The sequence below is a fragment of the Coenobita brevimanus genome, chromosome 109 (genome assembly GCF_032717465.1).
Source record: "Coenobita brevimanus isolate Jiangsu-jjx chromosome 109, ASM3271746v2, whole genome shotgun sequence".
Classification (NCBI taxonomy): domain Eukaryota; kingdom Metazoa; phylum Arthropoda; class Malacostraca; order Decapoda; family Coenobitidae; genus Coenobita; species Coenobita brevimanus.
In genome coordinates, this window is record NC_137062.1 from 21,647,646 (window position 1) to 21,655,062 (window position 7,417).

Here is a 7,417-nt window from a genome sequence, read left to right on the forward strand (position 1 = left end):
GTATTTCAACACACTACTTTTGACATCCGGGCCTAATTTATGACCCTTAAACCATATTGCTATTTATGTTATGTGAGGAGTTTACTCGTGAAAAATAACAGAAAGTCGACTAGTCATGTTGACGCATTCGAAGGAAAGTGTTGCGCCCCCAACACCCTCCCAAACTATTCCTTAACTACCCCTACTTCTCCCCCTTCTCGTCCTCGTTATCCCTCCTATTCTCCCCGAGCTCCTCGCCTCCTTCATCACTCTTGTGTCCCTCCCTCATTATCCCAGCACTGTATTATAATGTAAGAATGTTATGTAGTTGTAGACGTATTCATTCATTCATTCATTGCCAGACGCCATGTATCCCAGACGGGGTGGCCAAGGGCTTAGAGTTAATTGTTTTACAGGGAGGGGCACTAATCCTCCACCAACCCCACTTGACACGTAGGGATGCCAACAGCATCTGGTGTTCCCAGGCGGTCACCCATCCAAGTTATTGATATGATTATTTGCAATGGATGCAAGTCGTATTTTGCATATAAAGTACTGTACATCAGGATGATTACGTACATGTAATAGAAGCTATGCCTATATGTTTGCAGTGTTTATGGTCAACCATTGAAATTCACGAACTACAAATTGTATCACTTGTTGCCTGAACCTTCTCGTAGAAGTTATTACTATTATTACAATACTGTGTATTCATCCTAGAATGTGAACATGGTCCAGTTGATATATATTGTTTTACCTGTCTCTATTTATATTATTACAAAATTATAAACTCCAATGCTCTATTGTATATGATGCGTAATATTCATTAATATATACATACATACATCGTCATTTTATTGTAAATACTTTTACATACATTCCATTACATTTATTAAGTTGGAGCAATATATCATATTGTAGGAATAAAACTATGTAAACAATATAACAAAATTTATTAAACATCACTGTCAAAGAAGACGTCATCATCTTCATCATCACTGGCGATGTTGATAATAATGGGTTCCACTCCCTCGTGTATGTTGTCAGTCTTCCAGTATTCTTCTTCAAATTTGCGGGAGTGCTGAACAGCCACCGTCCACACGTCCTTGTGTACCATATGCCTGGCTTCCTCCAATCTATCCTGTGGGTCCGTCCGGGTAAACCGTTGTAGTGTGGAGCGCACATGGCGCTTCATACAGCCCCATACATGCTCGATGGCGTTGAGTTCTGGGTGGCCAGGTGGCAACCGTATGACCTCGTGGCCCCACATACGGATGGTGTTGTCGATTTTATACTGGAGTTGTGGGCGGTTCTGCTGGCAAAGGAGCAGCAGCTCAGGGCGAGTGGCAGCAGGTGGGATGGAAATTTTGTGCTGCTCCAGCCATCTGATGAGGTCCGCCTTCCTGGTGGCTGTGGTAGGGCATCGACTCTCCTCTGTTAGCTGACTGTGGTAAGGTGCATTATCCAGTACAAGCACCGATGGGTCTGGCAGTGACGGAAGGAGCTGCGTTGTTAGCCATAGCTGGAACAGTTCTCCGTTCATTTCCCCATGATAGTCACCCTGGTTACTTTTGGCTGGGTAGCACAGGTAGGAACCGTCAACAAAACCTTCGTCCATGCCAGCTGCGACCACCACAAATCGCTCCCCTTCACCAGGTGGTACCTGATGACTGTAGGTGGTGCTGATGGGAGCCTGAGTGGTATCCACCCACTCCCTACTGTGGCCCATCCTGGTGGTAAACCATGTCTCATCCACATACACCACCGTTCTTCCCTCCTTCCGGTGGCGTTGTAGAGCCCGGAGAGCGGCTATCCGACTACACACCACCTCCAGCGATTCCTTCCTCACATACATCTTGCGTTGTGACACTCTGTATCGGAATCCCATGGTGTGCATGATCCGCCAAACTGTGGTTTCAGAGGTATCCTCGGGGATAATACCAGCTGTTTTCAGATCAGCTGATATGACACTGAGTGTGAAATGTTGTCTTTCTGAACACTTTCTGTGGATGTGGCGGCGTATTGCACCGACAGTAAAGTTGTCGAAGCATCCCGTGTAGGTTGTGGACGGTGGTGCTGGTGTGGAAGGGGAGGATGTGGCGGCTTTGCTGACAATGCTCCTCACTGTTGACACACTCGTGCCCATGATGTTCGCAACTCGCTCGTAAGGCCTGTGTGCATAAAGATCAGTGTTGTTATATTTTGCATTTCTTCTATAATATGACATTGCGACATAATACAGTCTGCCTTACTGTTATATATGTTAAGAAACGTGTACACATAACATAAAACAGAAACAAATTTGATATAGATAGCAAGTTCACTTACACAGGAAAGTCTATTACATCAATACTCGCATAATGCAAAATATGGTAGGTTATTATAGACATAAAAGACTCGAAGGAAAAGGGTCTTGTGGCTCAATCTTTACCCAGAGCCTTATGAACCAGCAGCATCTTACTTTGCTTTCACAGCCAGAGACCTCGTTCTCCCCTATAAATAATTGACTCCAAGATAATTGGTATAATTGTTATCCATGAGATCATTATGATTTTTTTGTCAGTGATTCTGCCAACATTATTATACACTTTTATAGCAACAGTACCGATTGAATATTTTTGGTGTAATTTTTACTTTTTATACCATTGTCTAGCAAATGCTCGAAAAAAATAAAGTGAAGTGGGTGGTTATTATGCCCGCCGTATTCAAAGAAACACAGCACATATACTATAAACATGGACAAAACTATGTACTCACCTATTCAAACTTATGTAAGTTCGACCACGGGTGCTTTCCTCTTGAACAAAGTGGCAAGACGAATGATAAAAGCTGTCCTGCATCCACGGGGGCAACGGGAAGACATTGTAGATACTGTTGTTAGTGGGCGTGCCTCGACAGTCAATGATCTATCCCCTGTACCTGCTGATGTCATAACCTCGGGAAGGGGAAGGGGGGGTACCTCAGAGAGGGGGGAAGTGATACGGGAGACTGAGGATATTCAATGAAAGCATAAATTGCTTATTAAAAATAAAAGATGAACAAATAAAGCAACCATGAACGATTTTATTTGGTTGCCCAAAAACAAAACTGACCATATTTTTGGTAACCGTAGATACATCGGTAATGATACGGCCATAACAACGTAATTAGCCAATGATTTTATGGTCGTTTGACCCACTCTGGTTTTCATGGCCACACACAACAGTAGGTAACTGTGTTAAATAATATTACTAATGTATGATAAGTATATACATACTGTCATATTCAAATATTATGTATGCAATCAGCTAGTCAGGTCAGGTGCGGGTAAGGGGATGGGTCTGTTATGATGTGGCAGGGGTAAACCAGTTCTGCTGTCGGGCCCTGCTGCGGATGTCACTGATTGCATTGCCCAGTTGACCCTTGTGCGGTGTGGTGCGGTGAGGATCTGTCCGTTCTCCCCTTTGGGGCTAAGATGCGAATGAATGTGTTTGAATGGATGAGTAAATGGAGAGTGAGTCATCCTGTCTCGGCTACCTCCCTTTCCTTGGGGGAAGCAGCCTAGGTATATAGATAGATAGATAGCAATTAGAATATAAAAAGAAAACGGAAGTGCAAAGATGGGAGAGGGATGGTGTGACTGGGAGTGAAGAGGGAAACGGGGAGGGGGTGAACGCGATATTGGGGGGTAGGGAACGAATGGTCAGAGGGTTGTTCAGGGTGTTAGTGGAGGAGCTACCCCACACAGTCGCACTCGTCCGATTTTGTATAACACCTTAAATTTGATGACTGGATTAGGCTTAATATCCTTCAGTAAACTCCTAATGTAACATATGTAGCAGTATGGTTTAAGGGTCATAAATTAGGCCCGGATGTCAAAAGTACGGTGTTGAAATATCATACTGATCCAACGATTCGCTTAGGAGATATTTGCGAAAAACAGCGCAACTCCGCCTCTGAAATGGATAGTAGTTCCCCATCTCGTTGTGAACCCAGTGGACAGCTGGAGATTTTGTTAAGGTTATGTTGAAGGTGTGCCTGTTGTGATATTGTGGTGCACGTGGTGAGTGTGTGGTGTTTTGTGGTGTGCTGGTGTGCATTGCAGTGTAAGTTGTATTTATTGTTGGTACTGTAGCAGTGAAGGGTGGTGGCCGAATCACAGTCTGGCTGGGTGTACTCGTGTCTCTCAGGGTAGGGAATATTCTAAGGGGCGTCTATCTACTGGTGGTTCTGGATGCTGTTTGGCTGCAGGGTTTGGATGGCTGTGGTGGCCAGGGCTGGGGTCAATTCATTTTTGTCATTTCAATTCAATTCTAATTCAGAATATAATTTGAATTAATGAATTCCAGTGCAATTCAATTCAATCGTCAAAAGGAAATCCTCAGTTCCAGTTCTGTTCAGTTTATTATGGTCGATATTTCATTCAATTAAAATGTTTTCAACTCAATATCAGTTTTAATCTACCCAGTAACATTAATCAAACGGTTACTTCACTTGATATAGTTTTAACTTTTTTGTGACAGCAAACTGTATATTTTACTGTTTATTTGAGTATATTGTAAGTTAATTATTGTGCAATAATGAATTCGCGTAAAACAGTATAAAAAAATATTTTATCAATTCAGTCATCAGTTCATATCGGTTCATTGATATCAAATCCAATTCATTTCAGTTAGTTTTATTTTTATATTTTTCTCAATTCCAATTAATAATTTTTTAAATCAATTCCAATTCATTGTTTTTTAAATCAATTCCAATTCAAATCCATTTCATAGTTTTTTTTTTTTTTTAATCAATTCCAATTCAATTCCAGTTCAATTCATAATTGACCCCAGCCCTGGCGGTGGCTGTGTGTTCATGTTTGTGAATTACGGTGGTCAGAGACCAGTCACAGGTCAGCAGCGTCCCACCAAGACGGTCACAGACCAGTCACAGGTCAGCAAGTCCCACCCAGACGTTTATAGACCAGTCACAGGTCAGTAAGTCCCACCCAGACGGTTATAGACCAGTCACAGGTCAGTAAGTCCCACCCAGACGGTCATAGACCAGTCACAGGTCAGCAAGTCCCACCCAGACGGTCATAGACCAGTCACAGGTCAGCAAGTCCCACCCGCACGGCCAGATGGCCAATGACGGGTCAGCAAGTGCCACTCTGGCACCAAAATTTAATACAACGGAAGGTATATTTAAGCGTCTAATTCTGCAACATTATTATTAATAAATTAGAAACTGTGAGGATTCGAACCAGCGCTGGTAAGTACGTGGATACAGCAGCTTACCGACTGAGCTATCCAGCCACCCAAAATTTAATACAACGGAAGCTGTATTTAAGCGTCTAATTCCACAAGATTTTTATTAATAAAGTAAAGCAACTACAAGTCTGCGATCTAATCCAGCGTCTATTAATTTGTAGTCTCTCACCTCACCCATCATGTCACCGGCCGGTGTGAATAGAAAAAATACACTTTCAGAATTGTATATAAACATTGTTACACTTGCTGTTTACATATTTTTAGTGTAGTATCATGGATATTTATCCAGTAAAATGCCAGTGTCCGTGTGCTGCAAAGTCTACTAAATAAAGGCTACTTGAGAATAAAGGAATGGTTGTTTTGACTCAGAGTGATATGCCAGTGAATGATAAGACATGAAATGAGGGAAGAATTGTATTAACTCGGATGCAGTGAGAGAAATGAGGGGGAAAGGGAAAAATTGAAATCACTGGTTAACTTTTGGTACACGTGAAAAAAAAAAAAAAAAAAAATATATATATATATATATATATATATATATATATATATATATATATATATATATATATATATATATATATATATATATAACCTAACCCTTGCATTGTTTTGCAGGTCATTCTTCCCGCCTTGCCATCACTGAGAAACATGAAGGATGAAAATATCTCAGTACTTAGTACAGACAATAATTGTGAGAATATCTAACAGTGTAAAGTAACTGGAGTGACATTCACAAAAAATACAGTGATAAGCCTGACTGTCATATTGTCAAATATTCTAGTCCGTTCGCCTTTCCTGCCTCCCATTCACCGGTGGTCTTACACGCATGTATGTGACCTAGTGGACTGAGGTGCATATCGTCTTTCGTGCCTCCCATTCATTGGTGTAATCATACACGCATGTATGTGACCTAGTGGACTGAGGTGCATATCGTCTTTCCAGCCTCCCATTCATCGGTATAATCATACACGCATGTATGTGACCTAGTGGACTGAGGTGCATATCGTCTTTCCTGCCTCCCATTCATCGGTGTAATCATACACACTTTTATGTGACCTAGTGGACTGAGGTGCTAAGCATCTTAACTTATGAGATCTGAAAAAAGAAAAAGACATGAACATATAAAACGCAAAATTAACAAAATATTGGTCCTTTTATAGTTTAAATACAGAAGAAAATACTTCTGCAAAAATGCATAAATATATAAATAATTCACAAAAATATAACTCACCAATCGGAAGTAAAATCCCCCTCCCAGAACACTAAGCTGACCAGACTAGAGTCCTGTACTGCATGGGGCTGGTAAAGGAAGGTGTACAACGACAACAAAGGACAGGTCAGACACCGACAACGGAACAAAGAGTAATGAACATCTGAAGCAGAAAAGAAACCATGTCAATCCACTCAATATTGTTTGCAAGATTTAATTCTGGATTAAACTTTCGAATTAAAAGTTTCTCTTTCAAAAATGCATCTCCATGACTCCAAAACCTACCAGTATTTTGAAAATCATTCTCTGTAAAATAATGATAATTGTTCAGTGAGTAAAAGGACAAAAAACAATAAAAGAAAAAGGGAAATGAATTTCGGAAGAAGAAGTGTCTAAAGTAAATGATTAAAAAAATACAGACTGAAATAAGAAAAGGGGAAATAAAAGGGGGGGGGGGATTCAAAACCAAAAAAGAAAAGGAGAAAAAAAATAGGAGGACGAATGAAAACAAACACGTATAAAAGGATGTGTAAAGGTATGATGTGGAAGTGTAGACAGGTATAGTAGTGCCAGGCCGCTCTACCTATCTCCATATCGCCTCCTGCCTCCCTGGGTGTTTATAATGCGTTAATACTCTGCGCATTTTAACTTGGCCTAAAACTGCCATCACTCCACCTTGATCTTTGAGCTATAACAAGTGATAAAGACCAGAATACTGTGTAATATTCTGTTTACTTAAACATGGCGCAAAATTGCCATCTCTCAATTCTGGATGCAGAGGTAGAACAAGAGATTAACACTGGATGTCTTGCTATATTCTCGCCGGTTTAACATAACCTAAAATTACTAGGTCTCCAACGTTAATGCTTAGCTGTAACAAAAGACTCTATAATATGGTCCTGGTCATCAACAAGTGCTACTGAAAGGATGTAGAACCGTAGTAGCCTTAACCTACAATTCACGTACGGGAAATTCACTGCAAAATGACGAAACCCTT

At 40.9% G+C, this 7,417-nt stretch overlaps 1 pseudogene; it reads right to left on the reverse strand.

Moving 5' to 3' along the window:
* Positions 1–934: 934 nt before the first annotated feature.
* On the reverse strand, positions 935–2,911 carry LOC145417095 (uncharacterized; annotated as a pseudogene).
* Between the last annotated feature and the right edge of the window lie 4,506 nt (positions 2,912–7,417).